Source organism: Triturus cristatus, chromosome 10, assembly GCF_964204655.1.
Source record: "Triturus cristatus chromosome 10, aTriCri1.1, whole genome shotgun sequence".
NCBI classification, from domain to species: Eukaryota; Metazoa; Chordata; class Amphibia; order Caudata; family Salamandridae; genus Triturus; species Triturus cristatus.
The window spans coordinates 1,036,496,182-1,036,510,241 of NC_140593.1; the positions used below are offsets into that span (position 1 = coordinate 1,036,496,182).

The 14,060-nt window shown below is 41.7% G+C and overlaps 1 protein-coding gene across 2 annotated transcripts in view; it reads left to right on the forward strand.

The window, feature by feature from the left end:
• LDAF1 (lipid droplet assembly factor 1) overlaps positions 1–14,060 on the forward strand; it is a 136,610-nt gene that overhangs the window by 34,071 nt on the left and 88,479 nt on the right. The window contains exon 2 of one of the 2 annotated variants that reach the window (XM_085629111.1): positions 1,787–1,879. The exons of the other annotated variant lie outside the window; for it this stretch is intronic. The gene's annotated coding sequence lies outside the window, so the exon portion shown is untranslated. The remainder of the gene's footprint in view (positions 1–1,786; positions 1,880–14,060) is intronic. 2 annotated transcript variants of the gene reach the window in all.

The following is a 14,060-nucleotide window of genomic DNA, read 5'->3' on the forward strand; positions in this document are numbered from 1 at the left end:
GACGTGGGACCCGTGCTCACTACGCCACTGGAGTCAAGCTATCCTGGCTGATGACGGCTGATAGCCAGAAACCGGTCCTAGGATGCTTGATTCCGGTCCAGGGAAGACATGGCTTGTCAGTTCGGGCTGGACTGTTCCCTTGAGGCACAGGGTCAAGACTGATTTGCATATGGCCATGTCTAAACTGGGGTGGTGTAGTGGGCAAAAGAACGATGGATTTAACCCAGATCTCTTGACTGGGGGAGAATGTCTGCATTGTCAGCATTCCGTCCATCATTTGTTTGTTGTAACGCTTTTCGCCCTAAGTGGGATGGGTATTCCCAGACGTGGGACCCGTGCTCACTACGCCACTGGAGTCAAGCTATCCTGGCTGATGACGGCTGATAGCCAGAAACCGGTCCTAGGATGCTTGATTCCGGTCCAGGGAAGACCTGGCTTGTCAGTTCGGGCTGGACTGTTCCCATGAGGCACAAGGTCAAGACTGATTTGCATATGGCCATGTCTAAACTGGGGTGGTGTAGTGGGCAAAAGAACGATGGATTTAACCCAGATCTCTTGACTGGGGGAGAATGTCTGCATTGTCAGCATTCCGTCCATCATTTGTTTGTTGTAAAGCAGATCAATCTTAGGCATGTAAGTGGGCAGGAAGGTGGAATTACATTGAGGAGGAAGTCTGAGTTGTGACTAACTTTCAGTAGCCAAGAGCCAAAGTGAAAAGCGAGGTCTTTAAGGATCTCGTAAGTTTGAGATGGTCATTTTCCCTTCTTAGGTGTAAAGGTAAATTAATTCACATGGAAGACCACTTTGCCGGAAGGATCTGCCAAATTGCTTGTATCAAAATGGTTGAGTTAACAGTAGATGCTAACTGGAAGAGCTGAATATTCTGACTGATAGGTAGGTGGCAAACATTTTGGAAAAGTAAATCAGTGAAAGCCTTTAGTGTGTGCTGTGGGTGAGAGGCAGGATTTTAAAATCGGATTGTTCTTTTCCTGGAGTCCAGTGAAGGGACTAAGTGCTTGTGTGATATGATCTTGTTTTTTCAGTCCCAATCGGAAGCTGAATGTGTAGCTGCGTAAATAATTTCCAGGTATGCTCTTACCTCTGGCCAGCCATTGGCCTTTCTTTTTTTAGAAAAAACACAGAAATTGAGTGCACTCAGAAGATGGATTGAATGAGGCATTGAAAAAGGCAGAAAGCAGAGTCTATTGTGGTCTCACTCATCCGTCCCATCTAGGGCTGCCTGTGCTGTTGCTTTGCACTGTAGCTCTGAGGGAAAGACTGTGAGGCAGTGGTTGTCAATGCTTATCCTTTAAAGCCAGGTCTGGCCAAGTGACTTGAGTTGCCCCCCTTCCTGCTTGTCCCCTGGACAGGAGCTCCATAAAGGGGCTTACCAGTGCTAAGACACGCTCACTGGCCCCTACCTGAAACACTACTGCCTGCTGGATTGGGTGTTCATCATTCCTCTTGTGTTTTTATAAGTGGATCTACATTAGGCCCTGTTGCCTTTTTATTCTCCCTCTACATAAGCAACACTTAGTGCCTCAGAGAAGACTTTTTGCATTCTTTGAATCAAGCGCACTTTAGGTATCAGCGCTCAATGCTTGAGCCCTCCAACACGCACCTACTGATACCCAAACATAGTCTTCTGACATATCTGTACACTTTCATTTAGTTATAAATCTCATTATAGTAACTTGTTTCACTTTCTGACCCAAAGGTGTGTCTTATGCATGTAAATGTTATTACTTGTTTTATGACCCTCACTGGTCTAATTCTCCTACCACAGAAACAGAACCATCAATTTTGGAGGACCGACTGCCAGAAGCCTAAAGGTGCTTGATCTAAAAATACGAAAGTAGAACACTGGAATTCACTAGGGGTACGTTTTTAATTTTGTTGTTGTTTGTTATTGCGAGATTGAGTGCTTGAAGTTTGTGGCTGGGAGGAACCATCAATTTTACTTCTTCAGAATATGTAGTGATTTGAGTCTATATCTGGCATCAGCAGCAATGTCCTTATTAGCTACAAGATCCTTCTTGCTTGTACTTGTGCGTTAAAGAAAGGCAACTTTTTTAATTACTCTGAGAGTTTTATGTAGCACTGCACATTGCCTCACAGTTACTTAAACCTAACTTTAGTGAACAGAACACTGAACGATGGACCTGATCATTTATTCAAAGGTACTTTGTGTGTGTGCGTGTGTGTGTGTGTGTATATATATATATATATATATATATATATATATATATATATATATATATATAACATATATTACACACATATATAGTTAGGACCGAGTTCCCATAGGAAATCTGAAAATTCTATTTTTAATAACTTTGGCGCCGGTTGACGAATCCTCGCAAAATTTTCAAAACTAATGGGGCGCTCCGCTCAGCTCCTACCCTGAAAGTCTCGGGGTGATTCGTCAAGCGGGGGCTGAGAAACAAGGGGGGTCCCAAAACACGTTTTCCCCATGCATTTTCCCATAGGACCTTTAGTCGAAGGTACAGCCCGAACGGCTGAACAGAATTACTTGAAATTTGGCAAAGAGGTAGTCCTCAGGTCAGGCATGTGCCTTTTGCATATATGGTGTCAATCTGTTCAATAGTTCCTGAGAAAATTGCAGTTAAAAGTACATAAATATCTATATGCGCACACTGTGCGCGCAAGGTGCCGTGCGCGAGCGTAATTCTGATTGGTGGTTAGATGTCAGTCAACATTCGAATCGGTCGAAATCAGTAAGTGTCGGATGCCATTTTGTGTGTGGCAGTGAAAAAGAAAGGTGGAGAACGTGAAAAGGGGGCAGGGTAGAGAGTTCCTGACCCCCTAGCCTTTGCCAGGGGGTCCCTGAAGGACTCCGAAGGGTGAAAAAAACATTTTATTTTTTTTCAAAAAATCGCGGGGTGCGCGCACGGTAAAAAACCCTTAAAAAAAAAAAAACATTTTAAACTGTTTATAAGTTTATAGAAGATATTAACTATGCTGTTCAACTTTATCCAAATTCAAAATAAAAGAGCTGAGCCATTCCATATTAAAGGATACAGTCAATCTATAACTATATACATAGATAGTTTATTGTAAAATAAATATATAAGAAATATAATAATACATACATAAATTAGCATTTAAAAAACCTTACAAATTCACTAAAAAAACCTTAGGTTTCACACACGTTATAGTTAGGAATTAGCATTTAAAAAACCTTGCAAATTCACTGAAAAAACCATAGGTTTCACACATGTTATAGTTAGCTGGACATTTCACTCGTAAAAAACCATTGAAATTCCCCCGTTATAGTTAGTTCAGCTAACTATAACTCGCGCGACCGCAATCCACTGCTGATAATGTCTCATATTACATCACTCATGACATCACTCATGACATCACTGATGACATCTCAAATGACATCACTGATGACATCACTGATGATATCATCCAGTGAATATGTGTCTTTCTGAAAAAAAATATTTTTTATATATGTATATCTAAAGGTTAATGGAAGAATAAATGGGTAAATAAGTGTCTAAATGGATGTTTTGTTTGGTAAAATTAATTGTATAACTGACTTATTAACAGTATCTTAGTGAATACAGTGATGTAATATGCGACGTCATCAGCAGTGGATTGCGGTCGCGCGAGTTATAGTTAGCTGAACTAACTATAACGGGGGAATTTCAATGGTTTTTTTACGAGTGAAATGTCCAGCTAACTATAACATGTGTGAAACCTATGGTTTTTTCAGTGAATATATATATATATATATATTCAGTGAAAAAACCATAGGTTTCACACACGTTATAGTTAGGAATTAGCATTTAAAAAACCTTAGAAATTCAGTGAAAAAACCATAGGTTTCACACATGTTATAGTTAGCTGGACATTTTACTCGTAAAAAACCAATGAAATTGCCCCGTTATAGTTAGTTCAGCTAACTATAACTCGCGCGCCCGCAATGCACTGCTGATGACGTCACATATTACATCACTCATGACATGGTCAGTGACATCACTCATGACATCACTGATGACATCTCAAATGACATCACTGATGACATCATCCAGTGAATGTGTATTTTTCTGAAAATTAAATATGTTTTATATATGTATATCTCAAGGACGATGGAAGAATAAATGGGTATATAAGTGTCTAAATGGATGATTTGTTTTTGAAAAATTGATTGTATAACTGACTGATTAAGTGTATCTTAGTGAATACATGGCTTAGTGAGTAATGTTTAAATATGTAAATATCTGTATCAGTCTCTCACTTTGTGTATACGTGGCTGCATGGGTTGGTGAGTAGCTACATGGGTGTCTATATAGGTTATTAGTTGGTTTTTTGAGTATCAGTCTGAGTGTCTGCATGGTTCGGTGGGGGGTATTACGTAGTGCATAGGTGCATGTATGTGTTGAACAGAGCATGTGTGCAGGACTGCATGGGTGGATGAGTGTGTGTATGGGTGTGTTAGTGAGTGAATGACTGTCTCAATAGTGTCTTTATGAGTAACTACATATGTTTAAAACTAGTATATGTGACTATTGGTGTATATATGTGATTATATGTGAGAGATTGAAAGAGTTCCTGTATGAATAAGTATGTGTTTCTATAAGTGATTGTTTAAAAGACTAAGTATGTGTAAGTTTCCGTAGAAGTAAGTGTGGTGGTGTGTGTATAACTGTATATGCAAGTAAATGTATGTTTGATTCTTTATTAGCATGAGTGACTATGTGTGTGAGTTGCTCTATGGATGAGTGGCATTGTGTAACAGGATGTATAGGTGTATGAGTACATATGATGAGTGAGTACATGTATGAGTGACTGTATTGGACTGTTGGTGAATGAGTGGATGTGTATGTGGATCTTAGAATTACTGAAGAGGTTGTTGTAACTGTTATTGGTATGTCCATTGTTTTGTAAATTTTAGTCTCTATTTTTGAATGTGTGTGTCAAAGGTTATATTAGGGGAAGAGGAGGTCTGCCACTCTATCACAAGGATGATGTCATCAGTGATGTCATCAGTGATGTCATTTGAGATGTCATCAGTGATGTCATGAGTGATGTCACTGACCATGTCATGAGTGATGTAATATGTGACGTCATCAGCAGTGCATTGCGGGCACGCGAGTTATAGTTAGCTGAACTAACTATAACGGGGCAATTTCATTGGTTTTTTACGAGTAAAATGTCCAGCTAACTATAACATGTGTGAAACCTATGGTTTTTTCACTGAATTTCTAAGGTTTTTTAAATGCTAATTCCTAACTATAACGTGTGTGAAACCTATGGTTTTTTCACTGAATTTCTAAGGTTTTTTAAATGCTAATTCCTAACTATAACGTGTGTGAAACCCATGGTTTTTTCAGTGAATTTGCAAGGTTTTTTAAATGCTAATTCCTAACTATAACGTGTGTGAAACCTATGGTTTTTTCAGTTTATTTTTTTCGTTTTTTTAAATGCTAAGTTACTTTACGCCATTCGTGGCGTGCGCGCCCACTTAACGCCACCAAAAGCACAGGGGGTGGGGTCAATGTGGATAGTGGTTTTTTATTTCGATTTTATATTTTTATTATAATTTAATGCAATTTTTTTTATTTCATTTTTTGTAAGCCTTTTTTTAATAATTTATGTACTATATCCTGCATTATCGAAAGGTTTTTTTTAATGCATTTTTTTCCGTGCGCGTACGGTAAGCTGACGCTACGCGCTTGTAAAATACGCGTACGGTAAGCTGACGCTACGCGCTTGTAAAATACGCGTACGGTAAGCTGACGCTACGCGCTCTGGACGTAATTAGTGCAGCGCGCCTACGTGATACGTGCGTGCCGTACGCGTATACCCGGAAGCAACGTCGCGGTTACGCAGGGGCGTGTAATGCGCATGCGCGATACGTGATACGTGCGTGCCGTACGCGTACACCCGGAAGCAACGTCGCGGTTACGCAGGGGCGTGTAATGCGCATGCGCGAAAGTGACGTAAGCGCTGCGTAAGCGCACCGTAAGCGTCACGTGCGCGCACGGTAGGCCATGTGACTTACAAAGAACACTTTTTATTGGTTGAAATTACTTTCACTTCCAGAAACTTCCCACACCACACCCATTCCCCTCTTTACTGCTTGAAAGAACACTTTTCATTGGTTGATACTACTTTCAGTTCCAGATTCTTCCCACACCACACCCATTCCCCTCATTTCTGCTTGTGATTCTCTAGGAGCAGGAGCTGGATTGACATTGGGATACAATGGCAGAACAGCAGAGCTCTTCTGAGAGTGAGGCCAGCAGCACCACCATGATCCAGAGAAGGAGGAAACAAAAGACTTCTTTTGTATGGGAGTATTTCACTTTTCCAGAGGGGGAGAAAAAGGTCAATGCTCCAAAGGTCACTTGCATACTTTGTGATCGTGTTTTATCAAGAGGAAATCCAAGTAGGAAATATTCCTTTGGAAATCACTCTATGATGAGACACCTTCAGGACAGACACCCAAGGACCTTTGCTCGACATACTGGAGAAAACTCTTCAGTAAGTCACCAGAGCCCAGCTTCAGATGCTCAGCCGAGTACATCATCGGCAGCTCAGCTGAGCCCTTCCTCTGTTGTTGGAGCATCACCTTCTTCTTTTCCTTTGGACATCAACCCTCGATTTGCGAGTGTTGAAATGAGGTGTACAAAATGTGGTGGTCTTATTGCTTTTGGGGAGGTCAGTCTTCCCCTTATTAACAATAAGATAGACCAGCATGTTTGTAGACGCTCATAATACTCCCATTCTTTCTTTCCTCCATCCCTGTATGAACCCAACGGCTCTTATAAGAGCCAACCTTACCTCACAATTTTTTTTATTTTTTTTTAAGCTTCCCTTTTCGCAAAATTTTTTTTTCCGTGCGCGCACGGTACGCGTAATTCCGCAGGTCGCCGTGCGCGTACGCTACGCGCATACGGCGATTTTTCGAAAAATAATTTTTTTTTATTTTTGCCCTTGAGGGTCCTTCTGGGACCCCCTGACCAAGGCTAGGGGGTCAGGAACTGTCGAGCCTGCCCCCTTTTCACATTATCCACCTTTTTTTTTCACCCCCCTGACAGTTCGAGAGAGAAAATGGCGGCCGCCGCTTCCTGGTTTCGACCGATTCGAATGTTTACTAAGATCTAACAGCCAATCAGAATCGCGCTCGCGCACGCCACCGTACGCGTACCGTAAGCTTACCGTAAGCTTACCGTAAGCGCACGGTAAGCGCACCGTAAGCTTCCACAGATATATATATTGATTTAAAGGCTATTTTCTCAGGATCTACTGAACAGATTTACACCAAACCTACAAAAGGCACTTCCTTGACCTGAGGACTACCTCTCTGCCAAATTTCTAGTAATTCTGTTCAGCCGTTCGGGCTGTAGCTCGTTCTAAAGGTCCTATGGAAAAATGCATGGGAAAAACGCGTTTTGGGACCCCCCTTTTATCTCAGCCCCCGCTTGACGAACCCCCCCGAGACTTTCAGGGTAGGAGCGGAGCGTAGCGCCCCACCTATTTTGAGAAATTCGCGAGGATTCGTCGACCGGCGCCAAAGTTATTCAAAATAGAATGTTGAGGTTTTCCTAAGGAAACGTGGTCCTAACTATAACTACCTACTGGCGACCGCCAGTAGGTAATATATATATATATATTCTCCCTCGTTTGGCTCCGTGTAAGGCAATGGCGCTCTAACGACGGTGCGAACAGTGGATACGGCAGAGCCCAGCCGTTTTAATTTGAACCACAGCTTCTCGGAAGAGAAATTCCACTCGCACTCACGGGTTCAGATTGCATAAATTTATTTCGGCAACAAAGTCCATAACCAGCTCAAAAACCCAACGTTTCGGTCTGTCCTCAGACCTTGCTCACGGGTGCAAGACACAATGTCAGAGCAAACAGGCTATTAACAGATTCAAAACAAAATAATACAATCAAAAAATGATGGCATCGTGCTTAGAGAAAACTGCGAAAAAAACAACGACCTGAAATCATACAAGAGAAAAAAACATCAAAAATAGTGGAGAAAGATGAAGTGATTCGATTAATTACAACCTACTCTACAGATTCCAAACAAATTAAAAACATCTTGAGAAAAAATTGGAATATCTTATGCCTGGATCCAACTATGGCAAAAATAGCTGGGAAACACCCCAGGATCACATATCGAAGAGCTAAAAACCTGAAAGACGATCTAGTTCACAGCTACCTAAAACCTAAAAAACAGAATACTTGGTTGCCCACCAAAGGCTTTTTTAAATGCTCTACTTGTAAGATGTGCCAGATCGCACACAATACAAAAGAAATATCAATGGCAAACAAGAAAATGTGGAAAATAAATCAACTAATAAATTGTAAAAGCCAATATGTAATCTACATAATAGAGTGCCCCTGCAAATTAAAATATGTAGGGAGCACGGTGTGTGAACTAAAAAAGCGCATACTGGAACACGTAAGAGCAACAATAAATGGTGATCGTAGCTACGCTGTAGCAGAACACATGGAAAAACACCATGAGGGCGATTGGAAAAAACTGAAATTCTATGGGGTAGAGATGGTTGAACGCCATGTGAGAGGTGGCAATCGTGAGAAAACCTTAAGACAAAAAGAATCCCGTCATATTTTGTCTTTCAGAACTCTAAGCCCGTATGGCCTCAACAAGGATGAGGAAATGTATTCACACCTCTAATGATTCACATAAGATTATAACAGTCTCTCAAAGAAACTGGGGAATCCAATCACGCCGATAAACAACAATAAGCGGACAATTAGCACAGTAGAACTGTAATCATATCAGGCTACAATTCCTTAGTCCCTAACAGATAGTTAAGAGAAACCATGCGGTAGGGAATGTACACGTTGGCCTAGACATCAGTTCAAAAGTTTCCCCTAAATTGGGGAAATAGATATGTAAAAATGTCATTAATCACACCCACCTGAGGGTTAATATTGAGAATTACAGTGGCGAACAAACACAACCTTATTTTGTGAACTTTGTAAAAGGAACACCCACCAGAGGGGTATATTACATGTATCGATGGATTTTGTTGTTACAAAAAGTGTATATATAAAGCCAGTGGAAATTCACATAAAACAATGTGATCACATATTTGGTTAAATAACAACAATTTACAAAATGTATTGTGCACAAGATCCCTACAATGATCATTATTAACTGGAGAAGTTCAATTGTAATTTACTTTTTATAATTTACTAAATACGATACTACAATATCCATAATGCAAAGCAACATGTCACAGGATATGATGTAATATCGGTGTATGTACCTTTAAAAGTAAGCATCTGACATTGGGTTTTTGAGCTGGTTATGGACTTTGTTGCCGAAATAAATTTATGCAATCTGAACCCGTGAGTGCGAGTGGAATTTCTCTTCCGAGAAGCTGTGGTTCAAATTAAAACGGCTGGGCTCTGCCGTATCCACTGTTCGCACCGTCGTTAGAGCGCCATTGCCTTACACGGAGCCAAACGAGGGAGAATATATATATATATATCATATATCTGTTAGTTCAGTGTGTGGTATAAGGCAAAATAAAAAGTTTGAGTGATCCTGTGCATTGGTGCTGACCGGAGATTCCTGTTTGGGATGTATTAACAATGGGTGGGGAGCATTTTCTTTTTGTGTGTGCTTGGATGGTCTTCCACTATACTTTATGTACCATAGAAAGATGATGACGCTTAATTGTCTCTTCTTCCAACAGCCAATGATGTGTTTTTTAGCGCGGGCTTTACATTGTCTAGCTTTTATAGATTCAGGCACATTCGAGCTGCGTGATGCTTCAATTGTTAATCTAAAATAACTATTGCAGATACACTTTGTAATAGTTGTCTGCTATTAAAGAGGAAGGAGGAGATTCCAATCTAGAGCTCACTCAGCGATGCCTACCCAAGCCTGGAGCCTTCTCAAAAGTACTGTATGAGCAGTTGTGTCATATGCAGCAAAGTGTTTGCAAATATTTTAAGCAGTATCAGAACCCTTTGTCAATTTTAATCCATGGAGGTAAGGATTTTCTCACTGACATTGTGCAGTATGGTTTTGTTTTTTTGGGAGGGTCTAAACTCGTACTGGTGCTCATACAGAAGATGGGTTTCCACATAATTTTCTTGTTTTATCAATTTGTGTTCAAGGATTTTTGGGGGGAAAGGGAGATTTAGAGATTGGGTGGTCATTGACTAAAATCTTTGAGTCCGTTTTTGGTATCTTTATTTAGGATGTGATCAGGGCTTGCTCGTGTGAGTGGACAAGGCACTTTTAGTCCACATGTGAGGCATAGGAAATTAATTCTGAATAGTTGTTGTATGCAGGCTGTAGTCCACGCTTCTGAAAACATATTTTAAGCTTTGGTGTTTAATGCTTGACTCGATAACTCCTTCTTTTCCAAAGGTTTGAATCCTGTCCGCAACATTGTAGAGTAGGTGAAAAAGTAGAAGGCAAAGGAAATGTAGTCTTGACCCTGATGTTCTCTCAATTTTTTGTTATATTTTATAGTTTTAATGCATGGCACGAGGTCATGGCAGTGTTACAAGAAGGCACTGTTTTTTTCAACGTTTGTCAAATCCTACTGTGGAAATGTGGATTTTCCTGATCAGTTATGTCCCCTATCTTGGACCCCAACGGTTCTATATGCATGTTACAAGTACATGTATGTTCCCTCTAGTTCCAGTTTCTAAGACGCAAACATATGTGTGTCTACCGTCGACATGTTCTCTGTCAGATCCGCCATCGATGGGCTGGATATTCGATTCCTAAGTATGAAAGGCCACCGACTTTATATGGCTAAGTTACTCCATTTTTACAGTTCAGGCAAGTAGGCCCGATTCTGTCCTCAAAGCCTTTCCCTGCTCTCTGTCTTTGACAGCTTCAGCTTGAGCTCGCATCTGTATCCATGAACTTTGCCCTACTCCCTGTGCAGCTAACGGTGCCTGCCTCGGCCAGTTTTCGCCTGCCTGCCAAGAAGCTGTATTTCACCTTCGAATTATCTATTTTGCTCTTCAGCCGATGCATTCCTGTCTAGTGATTTAGGTAAACATTTCCTTTAGCTCACAAGCAAAGGACTCAGCCTTTCCGTCCTCCTGCAAGTGATTCATAGCCCTGCTGCCATGGAAAGTTTTCTGCCCCTCGCATCTCATATAGACACTTAGGCGTTTGTGCACGCACACAGTCAGTATAGACTAGATTCTGTCCGAGAGTCCTTCCTTGTGGATAACATAGTTCTTTAAACATAGGATGTTAGATATGATTTGGGATTAGGTTGACTTGACCCCCCAGACTTCTCGTCTCCACATGTAGAGCTAAATGTCAAGTCCCCTTCACCCCCTAGTTGCACGTCAATCACACGTCATGCTGCTGCGCGCGCATCTATGCCAAGTATTATCTTATAGATCCACCTATGTCTGATAATCCTAACCAATCATGTTTCTTTTATTCCTTATTACGCCTAGTTTCGATTACGTACCTGTTTTGTCACTTTTCTTATCAAATGTTACGCCTTCTACATTCGTTTCATTGTAATGTACTTATTATAAAAATGCATGTCTGTCAATAAATTATTGTACTTCACTTCCTGAACCCTCGTGGTGACGGAACCTGAAGGCCGCGACTCGAGTCGGCCATTTTTTGATGGAATAAAGCCCATTTAGAAACTCTTATACCACGGATTCTGCCTCTTGTTATTCTGAGCTATTTTATTTTATTTCAAGATCCCGTATGAAATTCAGTCCGGTAAAGAAGATTTTTGTTTACCACATAATGGCGCCCGAACAGGGACACTTTCTCATCTCACGCGCCGGCGGTGCGTTGCAGGCCCGGTCTCCTGCCACAGCTGGACGGACCATAAACGCGTACCAGCAGGATTTCCTGTAAGCTCCCTCCGGTCAAGCGGGGGCGACTGAGGCTGCGATCAACCCAGACGAGGCGGTGAGAAGTGCGAAGTATCCCGACCAGAGCCTAGCTGAGAGAGCAAGATCCGAGGTATACAGAGGCCCACCAGTTATTTCGAAATCCCGATGTCCAGAGGGTCCGCTGTCCGCAGTCATCGAGTCCTGTCCATTCTCTGAGGCCTTCCGTTTCAAGGAGCTACTCGGTGAGTACCATCGCCGGGGAGGCGTGTTGACGCGCACATAGGTTGTGCCGGTCAAGACGGATTTGGGTACACAAATCCGGTCTGCACTGTTTAGCAGTGTATATGTACTGTTTAGCAGTATATCAAGTATTCCGAAGTATGCAGTTATTGTCAAGAATTCAGCGTGGTGATTAGTTAGGCAGACTGTCATCATTGTCGGTCGTTGTTAAAATGTTTAATGTTTAATGTTTAAAGTGTCCAAATATTGTGGTATGAATGAGTGTTCATTGTTCACTGTTCATTATTGTGTTTTTCGTATTAAGTGAGTTCAAGAGTAAGTATCAGATCAGTTGTCAATATGCCGCTCTTCTCGAAGTTAAGACAGATTACTACCAGAAAAGGGGTGCTTGAAGAAGCAGTTCCTATTCCTCCTAGGGACACTCCAGGGCATTTTATGTACCATAGGCATGGCTTAGATGCCATATTGTTTCTTGATCTATGGGTAGACTATACCAAGGGATTGCCGGAAAGTCAAAGGTGGCCCGTAGCGGGAACCTGGGATGCAGAGTGCATCATGAAAGTGGAGGAAGAGTTATGGAAAAGAAAGGTCAGACAGTCACAGAAAGACGCTGTTGAGTTATGGCGTAAAGAATCTCATAGACGAACAGAAAAAGCACGTAGACAAGAAGAGAGGAGTAAAGAAAGTTCAAATAAAGCTCAAGAAAGTCTATTAATTGAGGAAGGTATCCGAGTGAAATCAGAACAAGTAAATAGACAAAGAAATGCTCTTATGAATGGTATGTATCCCCTTCTAGCCGAAGGACTACCTAAGGCTGCTCCAGAAATGCCAAAAGACTTGCCACCCCCATTATTTCCAATTAAGGTACATCCAAAAGGGCATCCCAGAACCGCAGAAGATGTTTTTCTTTCCTCATATCTAGACGACGCAGCTCCCGAATATGCTAACGCCGCACCACATAGACCGTCTGGTGTAGGGGTTCAACGTCAGGATCAGGTATCTGTCCCCGTGCAACAGCAAGTCCCGACGCAAGCGTCAGCAAGCACATCTGTTTCCGCATCTGTCTCCGCAGTCGATTCTACAGGGGTATCGACACCCATAGTTGCTGTGTCACGTTCAACGAACCCATTCACACCCGACGCCCCAGATGGGGCCACGGGAGGTGCTAGCGTTACCTTTACACCACCCAGAATAAATAAACTTGTTTTTCAGGAGTCAGCACATTCACGTACACCTAAATTCGTAAGTGAACGTACGCTTAAGGAACTCCTTGTAAATTGTAGATATGACCCAGTGGTTGGTAAAGAGGACGAAATGGTCCTGGCATCATTACGTATCAGGCGAGCCGCAGAGTATTTAGCAAGGTTACCAGGAATGACTACGCATCTAGATAACATATATCATTTTGTTCAAACAGGACGAGATCCAGGATGTATTAACAGAGCTATGGAATTCCAGAAAGTAGAAATACAGGGGGAACTGTTACGTTTCCTCATAAACTGTGTGATCAGAAATCAAGACCGCCCGGGGGTAGACCCGAATGCAATGTTTATTCTTACAAAATGGAGTCAGAATATATCAGAAGGGAGACACGATAAGCAAAATTGTATAATAGCCATGTGCCGAAAAATCCGTAAAGAAATAGAGCGTATTCATGAAGAGAGATTGGGAACAGACGAGTTTGAGCAAGATGAAATGTCCGAATCAGGGAATTCCGCAAGACAGTCAGAGACCATAGCTTATGTAGGCAGAGGAAGATCCTGTGAAAATACTAGATGTTTTTCTGATCCCATACACTCAGTATGCCCAAATAATAGCAGAACGTACCCGACGCCTATAATAAATCTGAAGTCTCCTGAACATTCGTTTCAAGCCGCAGATAAAATATTACGAGAACGAAGGGGTTACCACTTCCTCGATTCCATGGATGAGCAAGAGTTAGCCAGATCAGCCGTTCACTGGATTGA